The 14,134-nt window shown below is 38.7% G+C and overlaps 1 long non-coding RNA gene across 1 annotated transcript; it reads right to left on the bottom strand.

The window, feature by feature from the left end:
* Positions 1–316: 316 nt before the first annotated feature.
* LOC112842980 (uncharacterized) lies at positions 317–1,866 on the bottom strand. The gene is made up of 3 exons (XR_003215058.1): positions 1,740–1,866; positions 1,586–1,657; positions 317–1,272 (listed from the first exon to the last, which is right to left on the bottom strand). It is a non-coding gene; the product is annotated as an uncharacterized LOC112842980 (long non-coding RNA).
* Between the last annotated feature and the right edge of the window lie 12,268 nt (positions 1,867–14,134).

Genomic DNA, 14,134 nt, shown 5'->3' with positions numbered 1-14,134 from the left:
GGAATAACATTAGAATAATTTGGGAAATATACATTGTTCTTTCTAAGAATGTCTGATAAGTTATGATTGTAGAAACTCCACCAGTCAGTGAGTGCTCAGGCTAAGTTATGTCAAGGAAAAGATTTGAGAGTTACAAAATTATTTTTTAAAAATTATACATATAGTATTATAGTCACTGAGACAAGTAGGACTCTTACATATTCTGGGGTCCCCTAGGCTGATGCAAAATGTTGACCATAAAAATGGTGGACTGATCACAGTTGTGCACAAGCCATGTCACGATTTCAAATCAAAGTGTGAAGTAATTTCTCAACTGAAAAGTGGGTAAAATGGTGAGACATTTATCACAGACTGTGAGATACCCAACTGAGCATTCATGCAATCACTGCATTCTCACATTCGCAAAGGGTCATATGGGACGTAGGACCGCTGGGGCTTGAGAGAGCATCATGGCCTGCTGTGCCTGCGAAGTCACACAAGAGTCACAATCTGTGCTTCTTCTGGTTTGCAAGGCGTCAGTAGGCCAGGACAGATGGGAGAGTGAGCGGTGTCATCTGGTCACACCGTGGCAAGAAGGGCATCGAGGCGACCTTTGTGTAATTAGATAGATGCCTTCTGCGGGTTGGTTGGTGAGCTCACACTGAAACCTGTAGCTGTGAGCCAGTGATGCTGGGCTTTGCATTAAAACACAGGGAGCTCAGCTTTAATAAAATGCTGTCACCTGGCTCTTTCACCTAAGTGCTCCACAAAAGCATTCACCTTGCAGAGAGTTTGTGTGGCTAGCAGAACCAATTCAGCTTTTAACATGCTCTATATACAGACTACAAGAGTGGAAAGCTGGAACACGTATTAAATACGAACACTTGAGACAATTAAAAGCCTTAAAATACAATAAAAAAAAAAAATATATATATATATATATATGTATATAAAATCTACCTCATTAATACACACATGCACAAAAACACTTCTTGGACTTACTTTCTTGTAGTACACTGCTGCAAATATATACTTTATGAGCTTCTGGCCACATATAACACAAAATTCTTCAACAATAAATTGCAACACCCATAAATGGCAACAAAATGCCATAACACATGAAGGCCCATCAATAAACTCCAGTCAGGGCTTTAAGCTCGTATACTCTTCCCCAAAGTTGGATAAAAAGGGGAGGGTCACGTCACAAAAGACATCTGGTGTAAAATATTTGCTAAATGAATGATTCCATGCCAGATCAGGAGATCAGACCTTGGACGATTCGCTCCAGGGAACCTGAAAAGGAGCAGCTGTAAGAAGGAGGAACCAAGATGGCGATATCTGTGGTATTCTCACAGTTTTGACTATTATGAGTGCAACACTTGAGTGCACTTAGTACACTTCATGTAGCATTACTTAGATAAGATAACCTTTATTAGTCCCACACGTGGGAAATTTGTTACTTGTCAGCGAGCTCATTTATGCACTCAAAATATCAAGTTTAAGCACAGAAATATGCGATTATTCAAGCAAGTTTTATTACCGTTAAAGTCTGAAAGACTTAACCAGTTGCAGTTGCTTCTATCATCAGCTGAAGACCATAACTTACCAGCAGCTAGTGCTTGTTCTTTATTCACCTGCACTCAAGCAAAATATGAACTTTCCTCTTTACAAAAATGTGCTAAAAGGAAGAAAAAGCCAAAAATTCACATTGTGACTAAAATATGGCCTCAAAATAGCTTTAAGGGGCGTCTGTAGAGTACCTTGCGGGTTTTGAGTATGCTTTATAATTGGCTGCACATCTTGTTTTTTACCATAGTCTCTTACTCTTGGTGATGCTACTTTCATGGTTGAGTGTGCTGTAATATGTTAATGATACCTATGTGTGTGCCTCCCAGTACTGAAAACGGCGCTGAGGTGCAGCTGGATGTAGTTGTGATTGTATCGTTGTTTTTAATTGTCTGCACCTGCTGCAGCGTGCTGTTCAGATGAAAACAGTCTTGCTGTGCTGCTTGTTGCTGATGTTTCTTTAATGGAGTTCTAAACTTTGGGATCCATTTATTAAAAAAGGGACAAAGGTAGATGGGTAGGTATAGATTGTGTACAGTAAACTTGGACTCTTGAATGTTAAACGTTACTTCCACCAGGGACCAATTATAACGGTAGGTGTTGCATGGCCAGTTTTAATTTTGAACTTTGAATTGGATCCATATTAATTTCAGACATGACAGTCTGCGTGTTCTTCTTTAATCACACTGTGACCGAAAATGAACTTTCCCTTCTTGCGTGAGGTTTTTCGAAAGACTTTATCTCATTTTCTTCTTCCTTTTATTGAGTCTCCTTGTCTGATTTGGGATAAGGTGGGTGTAGTTGGTGCAGAGAGACCATCCAGTAGATTTGATTAAACCAGACGGAATGAATGAATGACTGGAGGAAAAGGTGGGGAGGGGGTGAGGAAAAGTGAGGGACTGGAGAAGGGGCAGAGTAAAAGACAGTGAGATGAGGAGGGGAGGATGAGGGTTATAGCACTGCATTATGCATTGTGGATCATAAGCCTGGGTGGCTTGCTTTATAGGCTGGTGTCAAGGGTGCCACTCCTGCTTCACACTCTGTGGTGATCGGCCTGTTGCCATGGCAGCAGCAAAGCAACTCATTAGCAAATATTACCCTTGGTCCACGGAGAGAGAGCGAGAACCGGGTGCTGACTTTGACCGACAGCAGACATCAAATAATAGGTTTAATACTGACTGAGAGGAACCTGATAAACTCCGCTGGATTGAGGAGAGTGCATTGGTCATTTGCATATTAAGTGACTGGATTTGTGAGATGCTCTTCTTATTGAAATCCATCCGCAGTTATGAAGCCTCTGTACTACTAGACCTTCTTTTGGGAATATATTAAATGTCCACATTTTCATTTTGGCAGCAAACTGCTTCGAATTCATCACACTGTGGTTGTTGCATGCAGGCTGGGAAAGTGCTTCATTTCTGCAATGAGTTTGAATGCAATGGGTAAAGCTCCTTCTTACTATTTGCAAATAATATAAAGACTGAAGAACAAAGTTTGCACAGCATGTCTTCCAAAACATAAATGTACATAGCTACTGCCAAATACACATGCTGTAACATGACCCTACATTGTTTTCTAACTAGAAGTAGTTTGGTAACAATGTTACTAACGCTTGGAAGCATTCCAAATCTGTCTATTTACTGACCTCAGCACACTTTACTATGTGCTGTGTGGAATTTTATGGTCAAGGATGTTGTTGTAACTTTTACAAAGTTAAAAAAAAAAAAAAGTACTACATGAGAAGTGTAATTTTCTTCAGTAAACAGGACTCTAAATTGCTATGGATTTTTAGGTTCACAAATCTTCTGAGGCAGCCCCTAAAAAGTCCCACTAACACTTGGGGAATTGATGTGGATTTATGTTCCTGGCTATTGCAGAATATGTGAAATGGGGGCTCAAATGCAGACTTCCAGACTGGCAGACATATTCAAAAAACCATACATTTATTAAAGATGGTAGCATAGAGTGTAAAGTTGCAAAGTTTTCTAAGATTCCAAGAACAGCTGATAGTGCACAAGGATGGCAACAGACGCTGAGACAAAGAACTGAGTGGAATAGTATATATACACGACATGTATACAGAAGGGGAGTCAAGGAAGTGGATAGAGCGGGGGGAGGAAGACACAGGTGCAATCAAGACAAAGAAAACGGAAGGGAAGTCAAATCAGACTCAAAGACACTAAAGACCTCTTCTGCCTCTCTTAGTCGGGGTTGCAGGGCAAATGGAGGCTATCCCAGCTAACATAGGGGGAGAGGTGGGGTACACCCTGGAGGGTCTGTCGCAGAGCAAACACAGAGACTGACAACCAATCATACTCCCATTCACACCTATAGGCAATTTAGAATCAACAATTAACCGAACCGCAGTAATTGCATGCTTTTGGACTGTGGGAGGAAACCAGAGTACCTGGAGAGAACACATGCAGACATGCAAACTCAGAAATAAGTAAGTATCATGATTCAACGAATAAATACCAAAATAAAACAAAATGCAGTCACATGAATTAACTTAATTAAGTGTGACCCATCGCTAGAGAGTACTGGGCCCTTTGGGAAGATTAATAAATATGGACACGATGAAATGAATAAATACTGAATATCTTGAGCACCAAATGTGAACTTGGATGACTAACTAGAAAGTACACAGACTGAATTTTAGTTTGCTTTTTTGTGCTTGTAATATCTACTTAAATATAAGTTGAGTTGATGAGCTGATTGCAATATATTTAAACAGGAATTTTCACTGATTGCAGACCAAGAACATACCCCACGGAGGACTCAAAATAAAAAATGTTTTGGCTGCTTTGCTGCTTTTAGGAAAATTTCAAAAGTCTAGAGTTCACTCGAGTGCGCACATACCATAACCCTAAAACTTTCATTTCAGACAAGCCAAAAAACATAAATTACAGTGGGTTTTTTTTTTTTGCTGTACAGATATGATTGACAGCTTATACAGTCCTGCACTCCTCTGCAGCACTGCAGTGTGGGAAATGGCAGTGAATCTTCAATAACAGGTGATCACGGCTGAGCAAACAGCATCAAACCATAACAGCAGAGTGCCAGAACATCCAGAACAGCCATCCTTTCAGTCTCGCAATCACACTTCAGTACGTACAGCTCGAAAAAGAGCCTCGCCCAGGGTGTGTGATCATGGTAATGGAAAATAGTGTATAATCGAGAAGAGCGCTGGTGAGCTAATGAAAAGGGTAGCGGGGTGACATTTTCAGAGTGATGTCTGAAGTAGAATGACATTTACAGAGAAGAAGCCCCAAAGACAGTCTTTTTTTAAAGGGCCTGTATATTATATGGGAACAGCACAGGAGAACGTGAAATGTGAAGCTGATTTCCACATGACTCACACGTGCTGGTGTCAGTTTTTATCTTCAGGTAGTATCTTTTGGCTGGATACTGGTGCACAGATGGAAGATGTGTGAAAAAATTCCCTTTCAAACTGTCAAGCATTAATTTGAGACAAAAAACTAACAGGTTGTTGCAGAACATTAAAAATTAACAGAGTGCATTAGCGATTAAAAAAGGTCATTTTGTCTAAAGATATGAATTTTTTTTTGGATGATTGCGATTCTTATTCATCGAATGGCAACAAATGATCACCAAGACATCTGTTCCAGGTGAGGTAACCCAGCAGGCTCCTTTTAAAACAGCTGTGTTAACACATAATTGACAAGTTTCACAGCCTGACAGTAATGTCTGGCAGTGCAAAGGAGGATTTTTCATAATGAGATGGTGCAAGATGGATAGCCAAGGCAGGAGAAACGTGAAAGGTTTGTGAGACATTAGGTCATGGCTGTGAGAAAGATGACTATACGGTGAAATCTGGTTGGGAGAAAAAAAAAAAAGCAGCCTGAGCTCTTTGACGGACTTGAAGGAAAAAATACCACAAATCTTCTGCAAGACCTCAGTCCTGCTAGAAACCCTCCCCCAACAAAAAACATCAACAATATCAATGCCTTAGTAATTTTAAGAGTGTTTGAGCTAATGGAAATCATAACTTTGTTAGTATTTCAGGTGAAGTAACAGCATGTCAGTGTTAAATGACCGTACCGCACACAATCCCACGTAATCTCAAGCAGTCCAACGCTGCATATGCATGAAGTGTCCTTTGGTGTCAGTGCCTTGATGCAGGAGTCACTGCACTTCCAGATGGCAAGTGATTTCATAAAAGTCCATATATGAGGATTGGAGGGGTGGTGGTTGCTAGGATACAAAACCTGCCACCTTGACAAAATCTAAGAGTTTGATGTTATGAAAGCTGTGTACAACTTCCTGAATATTAGTGTGTTAGTCCAATTAGATAGTGGCCAAGCAACTGAATGAGTCCCTAACTGTCGAGCATGAACACACAGGATGAGTGACACAGCTGTTACTAAATAGCTAATGCAAACCGAAGTACAGGAACATACCTATCCACATGTGAATTTTTAAATTGCACTTGAACATAACAGGAACAGATTTAAAAACAAAAGCCAGCAAAAACGTTTTATATTTAATAACAGTAGAAAACATGGGATGGGGATAAGAATGAAAAAGGTGTATACACATTTGAGTCACATATACATTTAGATCAGCTGGACAGTGGTGTAATTTTTATGTACACTAAACAAATAAATTAGGGAAACTATAAAAAATGCAAAGCAGTGCATTTCTTTATTTAACCTCAAGCTTCACTTGGAAACTCTAACTTGATTGAGTTTTGGTACACAGCTAAAAGAACTAATTGCTTCAGTTTGCAAAAATACTTAGACCTACCGTGCCATGATGGTGTGGAAGAAATACAGATGGGTTCTTGATTGTGTAATCAATCGTCCCATTACAGATGTTTAAAAATACAATTTTTGTTTCAAAATTTTGCTTAAATCTGACATCATCTTATTAGAAACACAACTCATAACACGTGTTAAATGCTAACATCAAGTTTCTTTGCAAGAGTTATAATCAGAAGGTTTCCAGATGTTTCCTTGCACGGAACTGTTGATTGTACTAAAACGATGATTCACTGGGAGGATAGTGCATTGTGTCTGAATTGCACAAAGGGCTGAAAATCAATGCAATTTGTGCTTTTTAGTGGTGTAATCATTATTTAAGCTCATATGGAGTTTTGGCTGCCATATAATGTCAACTTGCTTGTTTATCTTTTAGGTATTAGATTTGTTCTTATGTGTAGAAGTAAAAAGAAACTACCATTCTCATATTAAAAAGGCACAGACTATGTCATCTACAGAGGTCCCATCACCCTGATACGGTAGTCCAGTTCAGTTTTAACTGTAAAAAGTTTGCCTTTTCTTCTATACAAACACTAAATATATTCAGAGGAGTCTAATTTTTTAAAGTCATAAGAGAGGCAAAAGTGCAGCTTACAGTAAAAACTTCACATGGTATTAAAAGTCTAACAATTTTCCGCCTGGTTCAAACACATCATCCAATGTAACTAAACAGCATGAAATCTTTGCACAGAAACATGAGCCATTTTCTCACAGAGGACATGCCCACTGAGAGAGGATCGGGTCATTTGAGAGACACAGATCAAGGAAGAGAACGTTCCCCTGCCACATGGGGGACTTAATCAGGACAGCTTTTTCAGACTGTGATCCTTCTCTTGAGAATGGAGATTCGTAGGGTTTGAACCTTTGATGTCTCTGCCAGTTGTATGGCTGCATGTTTTCCTTGGCAATCAATGAGCTAATAAGCATGTAATGACAATGGCCTGACGGTTGGATATGCAACAGATGTTTTCTTAATTCGCTGTTTGCTTAAGTTGAATGCCGGGCTAGAACATGAACATTAGCCGGTAAAGTAGTACAGTATAAACAGATAATGAATAGGAGATATGGTTCAAAACTTATTTCAACACATCCTTACAGTTGCATCTAAGTGTTACTATTTAGTAATACTACTAAATTGTGTATTTAAGGCAAAGTCTTGACGTTGTCACGGACAAAGATGTAAAAGTAATTTTACATCTTTGCATGAATGAATGGAACACTAAAAAATTATTATTTTTTTTATTTGCATGAAAACATAATGTAGGTGTACCTTCAACATTTGACTGCATTCCCTAGTCTACGTGAACATTACCATTGGTCTGGCTGCTAATGCACCTACAGTAAAACAGTTTTAAAAAGTCTGCCTATTACATCAATGAGTTAAAACAAACTGGATTGATTGTACAGCCTTGCATAAAGCAATATAAATATGATATATGTTATAAGATCTATATGTGATAAAATGGCAAAAATGGCTGTTCAGAAACACCAAACAAAAGAATAGAAAAATACAAACATATATTTGTTGTTCTTCTTCCTTCTTGAAAGTTACATCTTCATAGTATAAAACAAAGAAAGCAATTTCAGGGACTAGTAGTATCACTGTTTGATGAACACTTACAGATATGCACCATGTACATGTAACATGCATGTTGCTTCATGTAATTTATATAATTTGTAAGGATTTGACAATATAAAAAATAATTCCCAAAACCGACAATCCTGGTACCTTAGGCAGTTCATATACTAAGTCTAATCCAGATTGATTAATGTATCTAAGAGTTATGGAACAGGCTTATATACATATATACATGCAGTAAGAAAATCAAAGCAGCTAATTTCTAGCCTCAGTTTTGAGCACCTTCTAGAAACGACTTCAATATACGACCAATTGAGACAAGCAAAAATCAAGATCAAGACATAGCTGAGCAAATGTCTTTTTAACATGTGGTTAGGATGCATGTGATCCTCTGTAAATATCCAACCCTACAGGTGACATAAGGACGCTAAATGTAGACTAAATGGTATTAATGTCATACAACATGTTTTTGTTTCCTAACCTGATTCGTTCATTCAACAAACATTTCTTGCAGATTAAAAAACCCCAAAACCTTTTGATTATCACGTGTGTCTATGTTTGTGTGTGTGCATGGGTGTATATGCCAGAGTCTCCACACCAAAATTTAATATGGATGACAAGTCGAGTCTACAGGGTCTCAATTAGAGTCCGAAGGCTGTTTTCCTCTGTGGCAGATTTTCTCAAATGTAATTTTATTAGTCAGTCAGAGAAAGCAGGTGGATTTTAGCTTAAAATGCCCACTTACTCAGTTAATTATAGATATCAGTTTGTGTATTGTGTATAATCAAGGGTGCAGCAGTGATGTGGAACTAAATAACAAACCCAACATAGGCAGGGACCTCAAACAGCCTGACATTAAAGATTAGTTCTGAAATACAGTTTTCACAGTTTTGCTCTATTATTAGCGTTCTGCATGTACTCTTACACATAACCAGCAGATAAAGTTAGCAGACTTGGTGGTTTCACAGGGTCTCTGTGGTTTTTACAGTGGCTTCAGCAACTCATGATGCAATAACTGCATTATTACCAGGACATATGTCACTGTTTAAGTTGCTTTAATGATTTGAGAGTGATTTTAGATTTACATTTTAGATTTTTTTTCTTTCTTTTTTTTTTAAAATTTTGCAGTTCCATTATCCCGAGAGTGGGAAGCAGAGTAAAAAGGCCATTCACCTGCATCTTAACACGGGCTTAGCACTTCATAAAAAGATAAGGAGTTGGACAAAGCCCTAAAGCCTCATGGTGAAAGCTGCTGACAGTAATTACAGCATGGTGACAAAAGAGGGCTGAAATGTGCTGACATTTGCAGAGAAGTGTAAAGACTATCTTACACTAATAACCACTACAAATGTTTACTTGTTGATTCAGTCATATCAGAAGCATGATGCACGTTTTAGTCAGGGGGAGCCTGCTTTTGCATATTCCTGTGCTAAACCAATGCACTCATTTTTTCCACACAACAGCCTCTAAAGAGAGTGACCCACTAATCACTGAAAAGCACTCCTTCAACACCATTCACATTTCAAGTTTTTCTTGTACAATCAATGCATTGTTGCATGTCTTCCCATCAATAACTTGACAATAAGCTCATGTTATTGCTTCTGCAGAATCTGACAGCATGACATTCCCTTTGAATGATGACACTTAATGGTTTATGTCTCTCCGTACACCCACTATTTTGATGGATGAGACATACGCTGTCGTCTGCAGCGCTGCGGTCACAGCATCTCTACATCTTATTGTCTCATAAGTCATTGAGCTTTTGAGGGGCTCCTGCCACTGCTCTCATGCCCCTCTGCAGTCTGCTGTGTTTGTGCAGGCTTAGCTGAGTACAGGCTAATTAAATTATTAAATGTCTGTGGTCTAATCTATATAAAGACACAGGGTGATAGGTGAACAGCTGCTTCATCGAGTGATGAGAAATTTTAAAAAAGAAAAAAGCTTTCAGTCCTCAATCAGTCCTTCCGCCGTTGCTCGTTTTGTCTGTCTACCTGTCACTTTCTGCCACACACACACATGCATATGCAAACACGGAAACTGTTTTCATGGAAACAGACATGTGCACAAAGCTGTTATGTGTTTGGTCCTTTTTGTTATGCTATTTAATTATGTCTTTTTTTTCCGTTTTTGTGGAACGGCCCACACACACACACTTTGTCTTTTACTGCTTCCTTCATTGTATCACTCATTTTGTTTCAGTGTCACTCACACAGTGTCTTTCTTTCCTCACTCTCTGTTGACAGTGAAACTATTTCTAGATCCCCGAGCCACACAGCACGGTATGCTGTTATGCTGAACGCACCAAACCAGAGATGAGTAAACCTGTTTACAGCAGGTACATGTAGATGCATGTGCAGTGACATACTGTCATGTATACTGTCAAGATGCACAACATATTTGGCCAAGATGTACATAAATATGGCTACTCTACGTGATTGTAGCTTGTGGCTATTGTGGGAATATATGGTTATGCTTACAAACATGTAGGAACAGACATTTTCTGTCAAAATACATGAATGCACCTAACATAATCTTATTTAATAGATTTTGTGTAATTTGTGAAATATGTCATTTTTATTGGCATTTTGTCAAAGACACTGCCATCTCGCATCAGGAGTTGGTGCTTATGGCAATAAGGAGTTGATGACAATTTGAGAAGGACCCAAAGGAATCTGATTTGATCACATTTGTGGTGCTTAAACATAATCAGAGAAGGAATTTGAAAGAAATTAATGAACAAAAAATGGGACAAAAGGGGAAAAATGGGACACAAACTGCAGTTTTCAGGCCAACAAACTGTATGTCACAGCCTTAAAAACCTCTAAAGAGGTGTAAATGGTAAATAGCCTGGTTTTTACATAAGTGCTTTTCTACTGTATTTGAGAATTCAAAGCACAAATTGCCTGAATCACCCAAATACTTTTTATGTAAGAGCTTTCTATCTAACTGGGAGCAGACTGGGAACAACCAGGGATCGATCCACTAACCTTCAGAATAGTAAATGACCTGAACTGCCCCCAATGTATAAAATAACATCCCAGGTGCAGCAAGGCAACAATAGCACTGCTTGTTGTCTCCACACTGGTTATAGAGTTTGTTCATTCTTCTTATGTTTCACTACCTACTATGCAGTTTTATTTACCAGGGCTTTTGAGTTTGGGGCATCTGGTTCATCTCTATTCGTTAGGGACAGGTGTCTCAAAATGATATCAAAAAAGTATGTGTCAATGATGTTTCTGACACTATAAGAAAACAATAAACCAAATGCTTTACAGCATAAGTCAAATGTTTCCCTGGATTTTTTATTAAAAGTATAAAATAACTGGTTCACAGTTTAATAATACCTAAATACACAATATCGGCACATAATAAAACTGAAAAATATTTTCTACCCAGGACGTCTTGACCCATCATGATGTAACTTGAGGCAAGATTTTTAACCAGCTTTTCCTCCATGTAAGTGCATCAGTAATTTCCATCCACCGTTTGCTCTTCCTGTCATATGGAATGCAGTGAGAGAGTAAGTGCAGCTAGTGATGCTTGGTTGAGTCATTTGTTTAGATTTTAGTCGTGCATCACCAGCTGCAAATATCTCCTCCTTGCATGCCTTTGTACCCTGATTGTACTCAGTGGTGTATTTTTATCTCAAGTGGTGAAACGAGTTTGTTGGTTCCATGTTTATCTGGAATAATTTTCTTGCATAATTTGTAAAACACCGTGCGTTGTTGGAGGTTGTTGAAGTTGATGGTGCTGCTGATATGACATTTTTATATCTTGTAAAAATCTACACTGGCATTTATACTGACTAACTGTGGCACAGCACTAGTGTGCCACAAGTGGTACCAGTTTCATTTAATGTTACACAAAGAATCAGAAGCACAATGTGCACACATTTGAAAGCTACATACCTTTTCTGGAGCAGGAGTAGTAGCTAGCAAAATAGTCTGAAGAAAGCTTGTTTCAGGTGAGGTTGTGCACTGTTTACACTGTTAATTACGTATTTTAATGTAATTTTTCTTTGCTGACAACGACACAACCACGTTATATGTCAAACATAAATGTGTAACCAAAGTAAATAAATAAATAAGCTTTGAGGCTTTAAATAGCATAGAAAGAAGAGAGAAATGTAGTCCCTAATAGGTTAAACAACAGATTGTAGTGGATCACGAGTCACACAAACCCACAGAAGTACTGCAGACTCAATCTTCAGTGTGAGGCATCAGGTTATGAGGTACCCAGAGCTGCATGTCATATCTTTGGTGCTACAAAATTGCCATTAAGTGTCATCAAAGTGCATTGCCTCTCAAGTGCAGCAGATTAATATGGAAATTATATGGTAATTATATTATAATTATTACCAGTTCATTTTCTTCATATATTTAGAAGAAATTCATTACATGGCACTGAAAGCGATACTCGGTGCCCTAAGGTGCATTTTGTACACATAATGCATTCCCTGCTATGAAATATGCATTTTGTATTCGGGGAATTTTTGTACTCGAAATGTACTGTGAGACATTTGGTGCTCCATTTTAAAGCAATGTGACTCAACCGGAGGAGTGCGTTGGGAAAATGGACTCTTTATACATGAGGCTGAGGAGAGGAGTCACAGATTTATCTGTTTATCCTCTTCTTCACTTAAGTTTAGTGTTTATCTTTGTCATATATTCACACAAGGATTCTTTGTAAGTTCCTTTCGTGGGTTTTCCCCTGACAAGTTCCTATTTGGGTCAATTTGTTTTTTGACGTATCTTCGACCCTGTTCTTTATTGAATTACTTCAAATTAGATTTGTGTCTTTCCCAGGTCGGAGGCTTCTTTACACCGTGAGTGAAAACAAATAACTCTTCGTGCTTTACTGTGATTCCACATTCTCCCTTCAGTCTTTTATACCGTCTCAGTACCCCATGATCCATTTCAGTCCCTCAAGTGAGCTTTCCCCATAAACCGCTCTGTTCCCTGCATTTTTGTGCATAATTAATTCAGTCTCATCGGTGCTCCTGATGAGACAGAATGCTCCTTTAGTTGCAGCTAATATCATGTGGTGTCGTATTAAAGTAATAATAGTATCCTGTACCCTTTTACTTGCTCTTACCCAAAATACATGACCCAGTTTATAGAGACGCTTATAAATGAAGCGAGAAGTGTGAAAAATAACATAATTTTCAACACTGTTGACCTGTGCCACTCCTACTACAGTATAGTATTCATACTACAGTATGTTTCTGTTATTTTAACTCTGAAACATATGGTTTTTTTATCTGTCTTTCACATTTTGGATTTTTCTGATTTTTCTGCTGTACTGAGCTACTGACTTATTGTGATATCTGATTTGTTTTAACACTGATTAACATGTCGTAGCAGAAAAGCACATTAAAAATGAATTTTGGTAGGAGAAGGACTGCAAGAGATTAATTTGGTGGCCTGCAGGCTACCTTTTGTTTTACTATTCATATAGACGTACTGGTTATTTACACCTTGCTAGCACAAGGTTGAAACTCCTTTTGCCTTCAAAACTTCATTAATTCTTCATGGCACAGATTCAGATAGGCTCTGGAAATGTTCCTCAGAGATTTTGCTCTATATTGACAGGACAGCATCTCCTAGTCGCTGCAGATTTATTGGCTACACATCCTGTTCCAACACATCCAAGGTGCTCTACTGGATTGAGATCTGGTGACTGTCAAGGCCATTTGAGTATAGTGAACCTTCTCTCATGTTCAAGAAACCAACTTTAGTTTATTTGAGCTTTGTTACTGCTGAACCCGGCCATCAGAAGACTGGGACACTGTGATCATAAAAGGATGGACATGAACAACAACAATACTCAAGTAGGCTTTGGTATTCAAACAATGCTCACTTGGCACTAAGAGGCCTAAAGTGTGCCAAGAAATAATCCTCCACAACATTACATCATCACTACCAGCTTGAACTGTTGATACAAGGCAGGAAGGAGCCATGCTTTCATGTTTTTTACACCATATTGTGATCCTACCATCACAGACTCATGCTTGATTTCCTGTTCTTACTGTAGCTGACAGGAGTGGCACCCGGCGTGGTCTTCTGCTGCTGCATTCATTCAGAGACCGTCTCCTGAATAGCTCATACCTGTGATGAGGGGTTATTTAAGTTACTCTAGTCTGGTCATTCTCCACTGACCTCAGGCATTACCGAAGCATTTTTACCCAGAGAACTGCAGCTCCCTGGATAGTTTCTTTTTCTGAAACCAC

Source organism: Oreochromis niloticus, linkage group LG18 (genome assembly GCF_001858045.2).
Source record: "Oreochromis niloticus isolate F11D_XX linkage group LG18, O_niloticus_UMD_NMBU, whole genome shotgun sequence".
In the NCBI taxonomy this organism is placed as follows: domain Eukaryota; kingdom Metazoa; phylum Chordata; class Actinopteri; order Cichliformes; family Cichlidae; genus Oreochromis; species Oreochromis niloticus.
Note: the sequence above shows the minus strand (reverse complement) of the source record. Positions and strands in the feature narration are given on the sequence as shown.